The sequence below is a fragment of the Equus caballus genome, chromosome 17, assembly GCF_041296265.1.
Source record: "Equus caballus isolate H_3958 breed thoroughbred chromosome 17, TB-T2T, whole genome shotgun sequence".
In the NCBI taxonomy this organism is placed as follows: domain Eukaryota; kingdom Metazoa; phylum Chordata; class Mammalia; order Perissodactyla; family Equidae; genus Equus; species Equus caballus.
The window spans coordinates 10,956,933-10,973,769 of NC_091700.1; positions in this window are offsets into that span (position 1 = coordinate 10,956,933).

Here is a 16,837-nt window from a genome sequence, read left to right on the forward strand (position 1 = left end):
TAGCCGGCAGGTGATTTTTGCGTGATCGGCAGGTGGTTCTGGCGAGTCGAGCAGGTGGTTCCGGCGTGCTCGGCTGGTGCTTCCAGGGTCATTGGCACGGGGTTCTGGCATGTCTGAGAGGTGGTTCCGGCATGCACGGCAGGTGATTCCGGAGTGTTCGCCAAGTGCTTCTGGCACGTCTGAGAGGTGGTTCCAACATGCCCGGCAGGTCATTTCGGAGAGTCGACCAAGTGGTTCTGGCGTAGCCCGCAGGTGATTTTGGCGCGTCCGGCAGGTGGTTCCGCCGTGCTCGGCAGGTGGTTCAGGCATGGCCGTCACGTGGTTCCAGTCTGTCCAGGACGTGTTTCCAGGTTCTCCGGCAGGTGGTTCTGGTACGTCTGAGAGGTGGTTCCGCCATGGCTGGCAGGTGATCCCGGACTGTCCCCCCGGTGGTTCTGGCATAGCCAGCAGTTGATATTGGCCTGTCCGGCAGGAGGTTCCAGCGAATCGAACAGGTGGCTCCAGCGTTCTTGGCAGGTGGTTCCGGTCTGTCCGGTAGGTGTTTGCGGCGAATCTGGCACGTGCTTCCGGCATGCGCGGCAGGTGATTCCGTAGTGTCCGCCAGGTGGTTCTGGCATACCCGGCAGGTGATTTTGGCGTGTCCGGCAGGTGGTTCCAGCAAGCCTGGCAGGTGATTCCAAAGTGTTCACCAACTGGTTGTGGCGTAGCCGGCAGGTGATTTTTGCGTGATCGGCAGGTGGTTCTGGCGAGTCGAGCAGGTGGTTCCGGCGTGTTCGGCTGGTGCTTCCGGGGTCATTGGCACGGGGTTCTGGCATGTCTGAGAGGTGGTTCCTGCATGCCCGGCAAGTGATTCCGGAGTGTTCGCCAAGTGGTTCTGGCATAGTCGGCAGGTGATTTTGGCATGTCCGGCAGGTGGTTCAGGCGAGTTGAGCAGGTGGTTCCAACGTGCTTGGCAGGTGCTTCCGGCGTCTCCGGCACGTGTTTCTGGCACATCTGACAGGTGGTTCTGGCATGCCCGAAAGGTTATTCCGGTCTGTCCGGAAGGTGGTTCCAGCCTGCACGGCATGTGGTTCTGGTACGTCTCAGAGGTGGTTGCGCATGCCCAACAGGTGATTCCGGACTGTCCGCCACATGGTTCTGGCACGTCTGAGAGGTGTTTCCGGCATGCCCGGCAGGTCATCCCAGAGAGTCCTCCAAGTGGTTCTGGCATAACTCGCAGGTGATTTTGGCGTGTCTGGCAGGTTGTTCCGTTGTGCTTGGCAGGTGGTTCAGGCTTGGCCGGCAGGTGGTTCCAGACTGTCCAGGACGTGTTTCCAGCTTCTCCGGCAGGTGGTTCTGGTACGTCTGAGAGGTGGTTCCGCCATGGCTGGCAGGTGATTCCGGACCATCCCCCAGGTGGTTCTGGCATAGCCAGCAGTTAACATTGGCCTGTCCGGCATGTGGTTCCAGCGAGTCGAACAGGTGGCTCCGGCGTGCTCGGCAGGTGGTTCCGGTCTGTCCCGTAGGTGATTCCGGCGTGTCCGGCACGTGCTTCCGGCACGTCTGAGAGGTGGTTCCGGCATGCGCGGCAGGTGATTTCGGAGTGTCCGCCAGGTGGTTCTGGCATACCCGGCAGGTGATTTTGGCGTGTCCGGCAGGTGTTTCTGGCGAGTCGAGCAGGTGGCTCCGGCATGCTCGGCAGGTGCTTCCGGAGTCTCCGGCACGTGGTTCTGGTGTGTCTGAGAGCTGGTTCCGGCATGTCCGGCAGATGATTCCGGAGTGTCCGCCAAGTGGTTCTGGCATACCCAGCTGGTGATTTGGGCATGTCAGGTAGGTGCTCGGCAGGTTGTTCAGACGGGTCTGGCAGGTGTTTTCCGTCTGTTCGGGGCGTGGTTCCAGCATCTCATGCACATGGTTCTGGCACGTCTGAGATGTGGTTCCGGCCGGCCTGTCAGGTGTTTCCACAGTGTCCGCCAAGTGGTACTGGCGTAGTTGGCAGGTGATTTTGGCATGACCGGCAGGTGGTTCCAGCAAGCCCGGCAGGTGATTCCGAAGTGTTCCCGAACTGGTTGTGGCGTAGCCGGCAGGTGATTTTTGCGTGTCCGGCAGGTGGTTCTGGCGAGTCGAGCAGGTGGTTCCGGCGTGCTCGGCAGGTGCTTCCGGGGTCATTGGCACGTGGTTCTGGCATATCTGAGAGGTGGTTCCGGCATGCCAGGCAGGTGATTCCGGAGTGTTCGCCAAGTGTTTCCGGCGTAGCCGGCAGGTGAGTTTGCATGTCCAGTGGTCGTTCTGGCGGGTCGAGCCGGTGGTTCCGGCGTGTCCGGCAGATGTTTCCGGTCTGTCCGGCAGGTGGTTCTGTGATGTCCGGCACGAGGTTCAGTCTGAGAGGCTGTACCGGCAGGCCCCTCATGTGATTCCAGCTTGTCCCCGAAGTGGTGCTGGTGTAGCGGGCAGGTGATTTTGGCGTGTCCGGCAGGTGGTTCAGGCGAGTTGAGCAGGTGGTTGCGACGTGCTCGGCAGGTGCTTCCGGCGTCTCCGGCACGTGTTTCTGGCACATCTGACTGGTGGTTCCGGCATGCCCAAAGGTTGATTCCGGTCTGTCCGGTAGGTGGTTCCGGCGTGCACGGCACGTGGTTTTGGTACGTGTCAGAGGTGGTTGCGTATGCCCAACAGGTTATTCCGGACTGTCCGCCACATGGTTCTGGCACGTCTGAGATGTGGTTATAGCCGGCCCGGCAGGTGTTTCCGCAGTGTCCGCCAAGCGGTTCTGGCGTAGTTGGCAGGTGATTTTGGCATGACTGGCAGGTGGTTCCAGCAAGCCTGGCAGGTGATTCCAAAGTGTTCACCAACTGGTTGTGGCGTAGCCGGCAGGTGATTTTTGCGTGATCGGCAGGTGGTTCTGGCGAGTCGAGCAGGTGGTTCCGGCGTGCTCGGCTGGTGCTTCCGGGGTCATTGGCACGGGGTTCTGGCATGTCTGAGAGGTGGTTCCTGCATGCCCGGCAAGTGATTCCGGAGTGTTCACCAATTTGTTCTGGCATAGCCGGCAGGTGATTTTGGCATGTCCGGCAGGTGGTTCAGGCGAGTTGAGCAGGTGGTTCCAACGTGCTTGGCAGGTGCTTCCGGCGTCTCCGGCACGTGTTTCTGGCACATCTGACAGGTGGTTCCGGCATGCCCGAAAGGTGACTCCGGTCTGTCCGGTAGTTGGTTCCAGCCGGCACGGCATGTGGTTCTGGTACGTCTCAGAGGTGGTTGCGCATGCCCAACAGGTGATTCCGGACTGTCCGCCACATGGTTCTGGCACGTCTGAGAGGTGGTTCCGGCATGCCCGGCAGGTCATCCCAGAGAGTCCTCCAAGTGGTCCTGGCATAGCACGCAGGTGATTTTGGCGTGTCTGGCAGGTTGTTCCGTTGTGCTTGGCAGGTGGTTCAGGCTTGGCCGGCAGGTGGTTCCAGACTGTCCAGGACGTGTTTCCAGCTTCTCCGGCAGGTGGTTCTGGTACGTCTGAGAGGTGGTTCCGCCATGGCTGGCAGCCGATTCCGGACCGTCCCCCAGGTGGTTCTGGCATAACCAGCAGTTGATATTGGCCTGTCCGGCAGGTGGTTCCAGCGAGTTGAACAGGTGGCTCCGGCGTGCTAGGCAGGTGGTTCCGATCTGTCCGGTAGGTGATTCCGGCGTGTCCGGCACGTGCTTCCGGCACGTCTGAGAGGTGGTTCCGGCATGCGCGACAGGTGGTTTCGGAGTGTCCGCCAGGTGGTTCTGGCGTACCCGGCAGGTGATTTTGGCGTGTCCGGCAGGTGTTTCTGGCGAGTCGAGCAGGTGGCTCCGGCATGCTCGGCAGGTGCTTCCGGCGTCTCCGGCACTTGGTTCTGGTGTGTCTGAGAGCTGGTTCCGGCATGTCCGGCAGATGATTCCGGAGAGTCCGCCAAGTGGTTCTGGCATAACACGCAGGTGATTTTGGCGTGTCTGGCAGGTTGTTCCGTTGTGCTTGGCAGGTGGTTCAGGCTTGGCCGGCAGGTGGTTCCAGACTGTCCAGGACGTGTTTCCAGCTTCTCCGGCAGGTGGTTCTGGTACGTCTGAGAGGTGGTTCCGCCATGGCTGGCAGGTGATTCCGGACCGTCGCCCAGGTGGTTCTGGCATAGCCAGCAGTTGATATTGGCCTGTCCGGCAGGTGGTTCCAGCGAGTCGAACAGGTGGCTCCGGCGTGCTCAGCAGGTGGTTCCGGTCTGTCCGGTGGGTGATTCCATCGTGTCCGGCACGTGGTTCTGGTGTGTCTGAGAGCTGGTTCCGGCATGTCCGGCAGATGATTCCGGAGTGTCCGCCAAGTGGTTCTGGCATACCCGGCTTTTGATTTTGGCATGTCAGGTAGGTGGTTACGGCGAGTCGAGCAGGTGCCTCCGGCGTGCTCGGCAGGTTGTTCAGACGGGTCTGGCAGGTGTTTTCCATCTGTTCGGGGTGTGGTTCAGGCATCTCATGCACATGGTTCTGGCACGTCTGAGATGTGGTTCCGGCCGGCCCGACAGGTGTTTCCACAGTGTCCCCCAAGTGGTACTGGCATAGTTGGCAGGTGATTTTGGCATGACCGGCAGGTGGTTCCAGCAAGCCCGGCAGGTGATTCCGAAGTGTTCCCCAACTGGTTGTGGCGTAGCCGGCAGGTGATTTTTGCGTGTCCGGCAGGTGTTTCTGGCGAGTCGAGCAGGTGGTTCCGGCGTGCTCGGCAGGTGCTTCCGGGGTCATTGGCACGTGCTTTGTGCCTTCCACCTCTAGAGCAATGGAGGGCACGGCTGAGAGCAAAGGGCCCTTTCTGACATAGGTGCATTCTGACACTCTCTGACCCAGTGCACAATGGCGGTTTGTAAATAGCCTATTGTCTGCTCCTGCTAAGCATGCGGAAGCACAGTCATCTGGGCCTCGTCCCCGTTGCTGAAGGGGAAGATGTAGACATTTCGTCTGAGCCGGGTTGGCAAGGTTGAAATGTGGCAGGAGCAGAAGTTCCAAATCTGCGAGTTAAGCGCTGAAAAGAAATGGCATATCAGCTGCCTTTGTATGAGATGCTGCCAGGACACAGAAAGAGCACTGTTGAAAGCGAGTTCTTTCTCAGCTTCCTAAAGAGATGGAAGGAAGATCGTCTGTGGCTTGTCGCCCCTTGAGGGGGGGAGCCAGTGCATTGTGCATTCCACGTCTAGAGCAATGAAGGGCACGGCTGAGAGCAAAGGGGCCTTTCTGACATAGCTGCTTTCCGACACTCTCTCCAGCAGTGCGCAATTGTGGTTGGAAAAAGGCGTGCAGTCTATCGCCTCCTAAGCACGTGGACGCTCAATCATTTGGGACTCAGACCATTTGCTTCAGGGGAAGATGTAGGCATTTCGTCTGAGCCGGGTCGGCCAGGTGGAATTGCGGCAGAAGCAGGAGTCCTAAAGCCGCGAGTTAAGGGCTGGGAAGAAATGCCATTGGAGCTGCCTTTGTATGAGAAGTTCCCCGGTCTGCTGTAACAGGACTGTGGAAAGCGAGTTGTTTGTCAGCTTCCTAAAGAGCTGGAGGCAAGACAGTTTATGGCTTGTCTCCAATTGAATGATGGAGGCAGTGCCTTGTGCCTTCCACCTCTAGAGCAATGGAGGGCATGGCTGAGAGCAAAAGGCCCTTTCTGACATAGGTGCATTCTGACACTCTCTGACCCAGTGCACAATGGCGGTTTGTAAAAAGCCTATTGTCTGCTCCTGCTAAGCATGTGGCAGCACAATCATGTGGGCTTCGCCCCCGTTGCTTAAGGGGAAGATGTAGGCATTTCGTCTGAGCCGGGTTGGCAACGTGGGACTGTTGCAGAAGCGGAAGTCCTAAACTGGCCAGTTAAGCACTGGGAAGAAAAGGCGTTTGAGCTGCCTCTGTATGAGAGTTTCCTCGTATGCTGTAACAGCACTGTGGAAAGCGAGTTCTTTCCCAGCTTCCTAAAGAGCTGGAGGCAAGACAGTTTATGGCTTGTCTCCCCTTGAAGGATGGAGGCAGTGCTTTGTGCCTTCCACCTCTACAGCAATGGAGGGCGCGGCTGAGAGTAAAGGGGTCTTTCTGCCATTGGTGCCTTCTGACACTCTCCCAACCGTTGCACTTCGTGGTTAGTTAAAAGCCTATTGTCCCTCTCCTCCTCAGCATGTGGAACCACAATCCTATGGGCCTCATCCCAATTGCTCAAGGGGAAGATGTAGGCATTTCGTCTGAGCCGGGTTGGCAAGGTGGAAACGTGCAGGATGCAGATGTCCCAGACTGGCGAGTGAAGTGATGAAATGAAACGGCGTTCAGCCTGCTTTGTATGAGATGTTCCCAGGACGCTGTAAGAGCACTGTGGAAAGGGAATTTTTCTTCACTTCCTAAATAGCTGGAGACAGGACAAGATGTGGATTGTCTCCCATTGAGGGTGGATCCAGAACCAGTGCCTTGTGCCTTCCACATCGAGAGCAATGGAGGGCATGGCTGAGAGCAGAGAGGCCTTTCTGACATAGCTGCTTTACGACGCTCTCTAAGCAGTGTAAAATGGTGGTTGGAAAAAGGCATGCAGTTTATCACCTCCTAAGCATGTGGATGCTCAATCATTTGGGAATCAGCACAGTCGCTTGAGGGGGAGATGTAGGCATTTCGTCTGAGCCGGGTCGGCAAGGTGGAAATGCGGCAGAAGCAGATGTAGCAGATTGGTGAGTTAAGGGCTGAAAAGACACGGTGTTCAGCTGCCTTTGTATAAGACGTTCCCAGGACACTGTAAGTGCACTGTGGAATGCGAGTGCTTTCCCAGCTTCCTCAAGAGCTGGAAGCAGGACAGTTGCAGGCTTTTCTCCAATTGAAGGATGGAGGCAGTGCTTTGTGCCTTCCACCTCTAGAGCAATGGAGGGCACGGCTGAGAGCAAAGGGCCCTTTCTGACATAGGTGCATTCTGACACTCTCTGACCCAGTGCACAATGGCGGTTTGTAAAAAGCCTATTGTCTGCTCCTGCTAAGCATGTGGCAGCACAATCATGTGGGCTTTGCCCCCGTTGCTTAAGGGGAAGATGTAGGTATTTCGTATGAGCCGGGTTGGCAAGGTGGAACTGTGGCAGAAGCGGAAGTCCTAAAGCGGCCAGTTAAGCCCTGCGAAGAAATGGCGTTTGAGCTGCCTCTGTATGAGAGTTTCCTCGTATGCCGTAACAGCACTGTGGAAAGCGAGTTCCTTCCCAGCTTCATAAAGAGCTGGAGGCAAGACAGATTGTGGCTTGTCTCCCATTGAAGGATGGAGGCAGTGCTTTGTGCCTTCCACCTCTACAGCAATGGACGGCGTGGCTGAGAGTAAAGGGGTCTTTCTGCCATTGGTGCTTTCTGACTCTCTCCCAAGCGTTGCACTTCGTGGTTAGTTAAAAGCCTATTGTCTCTGTCCTCCTCATCATGTGGAACCACAATCCTATGGGCCTCATCCCCATTGCTCAAGGGGAAGATGTAGGCATTTCGTCTGAGCCGCGTTGGCAAGGTGGAAACGTGCAGGATGCAGATGTCCCAGACTGGCGAGTGAAGTGCTGAAAAGAAACGGCGATCAGCCTCCTTTGTATGAGATGTTCCCAGGATGCTGTAAGAGCACTGTGGAAAGGGAGTTTCTTCTCCACTTCCAAAAGAGCTGGAAGCAGGCCAAGATGTGATTTGTCTCACATTGAGGGGTGGATCCAGAACCAGTGCCTTGTGCCTTCCACCTCGAGAGCAATGGAGGGCATGGCTGAGAGCAAAGGGGCCTTTCTGACATAGCTGCTTTCCAAAGCTCTCTAAGCAGTGTAAAATGGTGGTTGGAAAAAGGCATGCAGTTTATCGCCTCCTAAGCATGTGGATGCTCAATCATTTGGGAATCAGCACAGTCGCTTCAGGGGAAGATGTGGGCATTTCGTCTGAGCCGTGTTGGCAAGGTGGAATTGCGGCAGAAGCAGGAGTCCTAAAGCTGCGAGTTAAGGGCTGGGAAGAAATGCCATTAGAGCTGCCTTTGTATGAGAAGTTCCCCGGCCTGCTGTAACAGGACTGTGGAAAGCGAGTTGTTTGACAGCTTCCTAAAGAGCTGGAGGCAAGACAGTTTATGGCTTGTCTCCAATTGAAGGATGGAGGCAGCGCTTTCTGCCTTCCACCTCTAGAGCAATGGAGGGCACGGCTGAGAGCAAAGGGCCCTTTCTGACATAGGTGCATTCTGACACTCTCTGACCCAGTGCACAATGGCAGTTTGTAAAAAGCCTATTGTCTGCTCCTGCTAAGCATGTGGCAGCACAATCATCTGGGCTTCGCCCCTGTTGCTTAAAGGGAAGATGTAGGCATTTTGTCTGAGCCGGGTTGGCAAGGTGGAACTGTGGCAGAAGCGGAAGTCCTAAAGCGGCCAGTTAAGCACAGGGAAGAAATGTCGTTGGAGCTGCCTCTGTATGAGTGTTTCCTCGGATGCTGTAACAGCACTGTGGAAAGCGAGTTCTTCCCAGCTTCCTAAAGAGCTGGAGGCAAGACAGTTTATGGCTTGTCTCCCTTTGAAGGATGGAGGCAGTGCTTTGTGCCTTCCACCTCTACAGCAATGGAGGGCGCGGCTGAGAGTAAAGGGGTGTTTCTGCCATTGGTGCTTTCTGGCACTCTCCCAACCGTTGTACTTCGTGGTTAGTTAAAAGCCTATTGTCTCTCTCCTCCTCAGCATGTGCAACCACAATCCTATGGGCCTCATCCCCTTTGCTCAAGGGGAAGTTGTAGGCATTTCGTCTGAGCCGGGTTGGCAAGGTGGATACGTGCAGGATGCAGATGTCCCAGACTGGCGAGTGACGTGCTGAAGAGAAACGGCGTTCAGCCTCCTTTGTATGAGATGTTCCCAGGACGCTGTAAGAGCACTGTGGAAAGGGAGTTTCTTTTCCACTTCCTAAAGAGCTGGAAGCAGGACAAGATGTGGTTTGTCTCCCATTGAGGGGTGGATCCAGAACCAGTGCCTTGTGCCTTCCACCTCGAGAGCAATGGAGGGCATGGCTGAGAGCAAAGGGGCCTTTCTGACATAGCTGCTTTCCGACGCTCTCTAAGCAGTGAAAAATGGTGGTGGGAAAAAGGCATGCAGTTTATCGCCTCCTAAGCATGTGGATGCTCAATCATTTCGGAATCAGCACAGTCGATTCAGGCGAAGATGTAGGCATTTCGTCTGAGCCGGTTTGGCAAGGTGGAAAGGCGGCAGAAGCAGATGTTGCAGATTGGTGAGTTAAGGGCTGAAAAGACACGGTATTCAGCTGCCCTTGTATGAGACGTTCCCAGGACGCTGTAAGAGCACTGTGGAATGCGAGTGCTATCCCAGCTTCCTCAAGAGCTGGAAGCAGGCCAGTTGCTGGCTTGTCTCCAATTGAAGGATGGAGGCAGTGCTTTGTGCCTTCCACCTCTACAGCAATGGAGGGCACGGCTGAGAGCAAAGGGCCCTTTCTGACATAGGTGCATTCTGACACTCTCTGACCCAGTGCACAATGGCGGTTTGTAAAAAGCCTATCGTGTGCTCCTGCTAAGCATGCGGAAGCACAGTCATCTGGGCCTCGTCCCCGTTGCTGAAGGGGAAGATGTAGACATTTCGTCTGAGCCGGGTTGGCCAGGTGGAAATGTGGCAGGAGCAGAAGTTCCAAATCTGCGAGTTAAGCGCTGAAAAGAAATGGCATATCAGCTGCCTTTGTATGAGATGTTGCCAGGACACAGAAAGAGCACTGTTGAAAGCGAGTTCTTGCTCAGCTTCCTAAAGAGATGGAAGGAAGATGGTCTGTGGCTTGTCGCCCCTTGAGGGGGGTGCCAGTGCCTTGTGCATTCCAAGTCTAGAGCAATGAAGTGCACGGCTGAGAGCAAAGGGGTCTTTCTGACATAGCTGGTTTCCGACGCTCTCTCCAGCTGTGCACAATGGTGGTTGGAAAAAGGCGTGCAGTCTATCGCCTCCTAAGCACGTGGACGCTCAATCATTTGGGACTCAGCCCAGTTGCTTCAGAGGAAGATGTAGGCATTTCTTCTGAGCAGGGTTGGCCAGGTGGAATTGCGGAAGAATCAGGAGTCCTAAAGCTGCGAGTTAAGGGCTGGGAAGAAATGCCATTTGAGCTGCCTTTGTATGAGAAGTTCCCCAGTCTGCTGTAACAGGACTATGGAAAGCGAGTTGCTTGTCAGCTTCCTAAAGAGCTGGAGGCAAGACAGTTTATGGCTTGTCTCCAATTTAATGGTGGAGGCAGTGCTTTCTGCCTTCCACCTCTAGAGCAATGGAGGGCACGGCTGAGAGCAAAGGGCCCTTTCTGACATAGGTGCATTCTGACACTCTCTGACCCAGTGCACAATGGCGGTTTGTAAAAAGCCTATTGTCTGCTCCTGCTAAGCATGTGGCAGCACAATCATGTGGGCGTCGCCCCCGTTGCTTAAGGGGAAGATGTAGGCATTTCGTCTGAGCCGGGTTGGCAAGGTGGATCTGTGGCAGAAGCGGAAGTCCTAAAGCGGACAGTTAAGCACTGGGAAGAAATGGCGTTTGAGCTGCCTCTGTATGAGTGTTTCCTCGTACACTGTAACTGCACTGTGGATAGCGAGTTCTTTCCCAGCTTCTTAAAGAGCTGGAGGCAAGACAGTTTATGAGTTGTCTCCGATTGAAGGATGGAGGCAGTGCTTTGTGCCTTCCACCTCTACAGCAATGGAGGGTGCAGCTGAGAGTAAAGGGGTCTTTCTGCCATTGGTGCTTTCTGACACTCTCCCAACCGTTGCACTTCGTGGTTAGTTAAAAGCCTATTGTCTCTCTCCTCCTCAGCATGTGGAACCACAATCCTATGGGCCTCATCCCCATTGCTCAAGGGGAAGATGTAGGCATTTCGTCTGAGCCGGGTTGGCAAGGTGGAAACGTGCAGGATGCAGATGTCCCAGACTGGCGAGTGAAGTGCCAAAATGAAACGGCGTTCCGCCACCTTTGTATGAGATGTTCCCAGGACGCTGTAAGAGCACTGTGGAAAGGGAGTTTTTTCTCCACTTCCTAGAGAGCTTGAAGCAGGCCAAGATGTGGTTTGTCTCCCATTGAGGGGTGGATCCAGAACCAGTGCCTTGTGCCTTGCACCTCGAGAGAAATGGAGGGCATGGCTGAGAGCAAAGGGGCTTTTCTGACATAGCTGCTTTCCGATGCTCTCTAAGCAGTGTAAAATGGTGGTTGGAAAAAGGCCTGCAGTTTATCGCCTCCTAAGCATGTGGATGCTCAATCATTTGGGAATCAGCACAGTCGCTTGAGGGGAAGATGTAGGCATTTCGTCTGAGCCGGGTTCGCAAGGTGGAAATGCGGCAGAAGCAGATGTTGCAGATTGGTGAGTTAAGGGCTGAAAAGACACGGTGTTCAGCTGCCTTTGTATGAGACTTTCCCAGAACGCTGAAAGAGCACTGTGGAATGCGAGTGTTTTCCCAGCTTCCTAAAGAGCTGGAAGCAGGACAGTTGCTGGCTTGTCTCCAATTGAAGGATGGAGGCAGTGCTTTGTGCCTTCCACCTCTAGAGCAATGGAGGGCACGGCTGAGAGCAAAGGGCCCTTTCTGACATAGGTGCATTCTTACACTCTCTGACCCAGTGCACAATGGCGGTTTGTAAAAAGCCTGTCGTGTGCTCCTGCTAAGCATGCGGAAGCACAGTCATCTGGGCCTCGTCCCCGTTGCTGAAGGGGAAGATGTAGACATTTCGTCTGAGCCGGGTTGGCAAGGTGGAAATGTGGCAGGAGCAGAAGTTCCAAATCTGCGAGTTAAGCGCTGAAAAGAAATGGCATATCAGCTGCCTTTGTATGAGATGTTGCCAGGACACAGAAAGAGCACTGTTGAAAGCGAGTTCTTGCTCAGCTTCCTAAAGAGATGGAAGGAAGATGGTCTGTGGCTTGTCGCCCCTTGAGGGGGGGAGCCAGTGCATTGTGCATTCCACGGCTAGAGCAATGAATTGCACGCCTGAGAGCAAAGTGGTCTTTCTGACATAGCTGCATTCCGACACTCTCTCCAGCAGTGCACAATGGTGGTTGGAAAAAGGCGTGCAGTCTATCGCCTCCTAAGCACGTGGACGCTCCATCATTTGGGACTCAGCCCAGTTTCTTCAGGGGAAGATGTAGGCATTTCGTCTGAGCCGGGTTGGCAAGGTGGAATTGCGGCAGAAGCAGGAGTCCTAAGCTGCGAGTTAAGGGCTGGGAAGAAATGCCATTTGAGCTGCCTTTGTATGAGAAGTTCCCCGGTCTGCTGTAACAGGACTGTGGAAAGCGAGTTGTTTGTCAGCTTCCTAAAGAGCTGGAGGCAAGACAGTTTATGGCTTGTCTCCAATTGAAGGATGGAGGCAGTGCTTTGTTCCTTCCACCCCTAGAGCAATGGAGGGCACGGCTGAGAGCAAAGGGCCCTTTCTGACATAGGTGCATTCTGACACTCTCTGACCCAGTGCACAATGGCGGTTTGTAAAAAGCCTATTGTCTGCTCCTGCTAAGCATGTGGCAGCACAATCATGTGGGCTTCGGCCCCGTTGATTAAGGGGAAGATGTATGCATTTCGTCTGAGCCGGGTTGGCAAGGTGGGACTGTTGCAGAAGCGGAAGTCCTAAACTGGCCAGTTAAGCACTGGGAAGAAAAGGCGTTTGAGCTGCCTCTGTATGAGAGTTTCCTCGTATGCTGTAACAGCACTGTGGAAAGCGAGTTCTTTCCCAGCTTCCTAAAGAGCTGGAGGCAAGACAGTTTATGGCTTGTCTCCCCTTGAAGGATGGAGGCAGTGCTTTGTGCCTTCCACCTCTACAGCAATGGAGGGAGCGGCTGAGAGTAAAGGGGTCTTTCTGCCATTGGTGCCTTCTGACACTCTCCCAACCGTTGCACTTCGTGGTTAGTTAAAAGCCTATTGTCCCTCTCCTCCTCAGCATGTGGAACCACAATCCTATGGGCCTCATCCCCATTGCTCAAGGGGAAGATGTAGGCATTTCGTCTGAGCCGGGTTGGAAAGGTGGAAACGTGCAGGATGCAGATGTCCCAGACTGGCGAGTGAAGTGATGAAATGAAACGGCGTTCAGCCTGCTTTGTATGAGATGTTCCCAGGACGCTGTAAGAGCACTGTGGAAAGGGAATTTTTCTTCACTTCCTAAATGGCTGGAGACAGGACAAGATGTGGCTTGTCTCCCATTGAGGGTGGATCCAGAACCAGTGCCTTGTGCCTTCCACATCGAGAGCAATGGAGGGCATGGCTGAGAGCAGAGAGGCCTTTCTGACATAGCTGCTTTACGACGCTCTCTAAGCAGTGTAAAATGGTGGTTGGAAAAAGGCATGCAGTTTATCACCTCCTAAGCATGTGGATGCTCAATCATTTGGGAATCAGCACAGTCGCTTGAGGGGAAGATGTAGGCATTTTGTCTGAGCCGGGTCGGCAAGGTGGAAATGCGGCAGAAGCAGATGTAGCAGATTGGTGAGTTAAGGGCTGAAAAGACACGGTGTTCAGCTGCCTTTGTATAAGACGTTCCCAGGACACTGTAAGTGCACTGTGGAATGCGAGTGCTTTCCCAGCTTCCTCAAGAGCTGGAAGCAGGACAGTTGCAGGCTTTTCTCCAATTGAAGGATGGAGGCAGTGCTTTGTGCCTTCCACCTCTAGAGCAATGGAGGGCACGGCTGAGAGCAAAGGGCCCTTTCTGACATAGGTGCATTCTGACACTCTCTGACCCAGTGCACAATGGCGGTTTGTAAAAAGCCTATTGTCTGCTCCTGCTAAGCATGTGGCAGCACAATCATGTGGGCTTCGCCCCCGTTGCTGAAGGGGAAGATGTAGGCATTTCGTCTGAGCCCGGTTGGCAAGGTGGGACTGTGGCAGAAGCGGAAGTCCTAAAGCGGCCAGTTAAGCACTGGGATGAAATGGCCTTTGAGCTGCCTCTGTATGAGAGTTTCCTCGTATGCTGTAACAGCACTGTGGAAAGCGAGTTTTTTCCCAGCTTCCTAAAGAGCTGGAGGCAAGACAGTTTATGGCTTGTCTCCCCTTGCAGGATTGAGGCAGTGCTTTGTGCCTTCCACCTCTACAGCAATGGAGGGCGCGGCTGAGAGTAAAGGGGTGTTTCTGCCATTGGTGCTTTCTGACACTCTCCCAACCGTTGCACTTCGTGGTTAGTTAAAAGCCTATTGTCTCTCTCCTCCTCAGCATGGGGAACCACAATCCTATGGGCCTCATCCCCATTGCTCAAGGGGAAGATGTAGGCATTTCGTCTGAGCCGGGTTGGCAAGGTGGAAACGTGCAGGATGCAGATGTCCCAGACTGGCGAGTGAAGTGCTGAAAAGAAACGGCGTACAGCCTCCTTTGTATGAGATGTTCCCAGGACGCTGTAAGAGCACTGTGGAAAGGGAGATTTTTCTACAATTCCTAAGGAGTTGGAAGCAGGCCAAGATGTGGTTTGTCTCCCATTGAGGGGTGGATCCAGAACCAGTGCCTTGTGCCTTCCACCTCGAGAGCAATGGAGGGCATGGCTGAGAGCAAAGGGTCCTTTCTGACATAGCTGCTTTCCGACGCTCTCTAAGCAGTGTAAAATGGTGGTTGGAAAAAGGCATGCAGTTTATGGCCTCCTAAGCATTTGGATGCTCAATCATTTGGGAATCAGCACAGTCGCTTGAGGGGAAGATGTAGGCATTTCGTCTGAGCCGGGTTGGCAAGGTGGAAATGCGGCGGAAGCAGATGTTGCAGATTGGTGAGTTAAGGGCTGAAAAGACACGGTGTTCAGCTGCCTTTGTATGAGACGTTCCCAGGATGCTGTAAGAGCACTGTGGAATGCGAGTGCTTTCCCAGCTTCCTAAAGAGCTGGAAGCAGGACAGTTGCTGGCTTGTCTCCAATTGAAGGATGGAGGCAGTGCTTTGTGCCCTCCACCTCTACAGCAATGGAGGGCACGGCTGAGAGCAAAGGGCCCTTTCTGACATAGGTGCATTCTGACACTCTCTGACCCAGTGCACAATGGCGTGTTGTAAAAAGCCTATTCTCTGCTCCTGCTAAGCATGCGGAAGCACAATCATCTGGGCCACGTCCCCGTTGCTGAAGGGGATGATGTAGACATTATGTCTGAGCCGGGTTGGCAACCTGGAAATGTGGCAGGAGCAGAAGATCCAAATCTGCGAGTTAAGCGCTGAAAAGAAATGGCATATCAGCTGCCTTGGTATGAGATGTTGCCAGGACATAGAAAGAGCACTGTTGAAAGCGAGTTCTTGCTCAGCTTCCTAAAGAGATGGAAGGAAGATGGTCTGTAGCTTGTCGCCCCTTGAGGGGGGGAGCCAGTGCATTGTGCATTCCACGTCTAGAGCAATGAAGGGCACGGCTGAGAGCAAAGGGGTCTTTCTGACACAGCTGCTTTCCGAAACTCTCTCCAGCAGTGCACAATGGTGGTTGGAAAAAGGCGTGCAGTCTATCGCCTCCTAAGCACGTGGACGCTCAATCATTTGGCAATCAGACCAGTTTATTCAGGGGAAGATGTAGGCATTTCGTCTGAGCCGTGTTGGCCAGGTGGAATTGCGGCAGAAGCAGGAGTCCTAAAGCTGCGAGGTAAGGGCTGGGAAGAAATGCCATTTGAGCTGCCTTTGTATGAGAAGTTCCCCGGTCTGCTGTAACAGGACTGTGGAAAGCGAGTTGTTTGTCAGCTTACTAAAGACCTGGGGGCAAGACAGTTTATGGCTTTTCTCCAATTGAAGGATGGAGGCAGTGCTTTGTGCCTTCCACCTCTAGAGCAATGGAGGGCACGGCTGAGAGCAAAGGGCCCTTTCTGACATAGGTGCATTCTGACACTCTCTGACCCACTGCACAATGGCGGTTTGTAAAAAGCCTGTTGTCTGCTCCTGCTAAGCATGTGGCAGCACAATCATGTGGGCTTCGCCCCCGTTGCTGAAGGGGAAGATGTAGGCATTTCGTCTGAGCCGGGTTGGCAAGGTGGAACTGTGGCAGAAGCGGAAGTCCTAAAGCGGCCAGTTAAGCCCTGGGAAGAAATGGCGTTTGAGCTGCCTCTGTATGAGAGTTTCCTCATATGCTGTAACAGCACTGTGGAAAGCGAGTTCTTTCCCAGCTTCCTAAAGAGCTGGAGGCAAGACAGTATATGGCTTGTCTCCCATTGAAGGATGGAGGCAGTGCTTTGTGCCTTCCATCTCTACAGCAATGGAGGGCGCGGCTCAGAGTAAAGGGGTCTTTCTGCCATTGGTGGTTTCTGACACTCTCCGAACCATTGCACTTCGTGGTTAGATAAAAGCCTATTGTCTGTCTCCTCCTCAGCATGTGGAACCACAATCCTATGGGCCTCATCCCCAGTGTTCAAGGGGAAGATGTAGGCAAGTCGTCTGAGCCGGGTTGGCAAGGTGGAAACGTGCAGGATGCAGATGTCCCAGACTGGCGAGTGAAGTGCTGAAAAGAAACGGCGTTCAGCCTCCTTTGTATGAGGTGTTCCCAGGACGCTGTAAGAGCAGTGTGGAAAGGGTGTTTTTTCTCCACTTCCTAAAGATCTGGAAGCAGGCCAAGATGTGTTTTGTCTCCCATTGAGGGGTGGATCCAGAACCAGTGCCTTGTGCCTTCCACCTCGAGAGCAATGGAGGGCATGGCTGAGAGCAAAGGGGCCTTTCTGACATAGCTGCTTTCCGACGCTCTCTAAGCAGTGTAAAATGGTGGTTGGAAAAAGGCTTGCAGTTTATCGCCTCCTAAGCATGTGGATGCTCAATCATTTGGGAATCAGCACAGTCGCTTGAGTGGAAGATGTAGGAATTTCCTCTGAGCCGGGTTGGCAAGGTGGAAATGCGGCAGAAGCAGATGTTGCAGATTGGTGAGTTAAGGGCTGAAAAGACACGGTGTTCAGCTGCCTTTGTATGAGACGTTCCCAGGACCCTGTAAGAGCACTGTGGAATGCGAGTGCTTTCC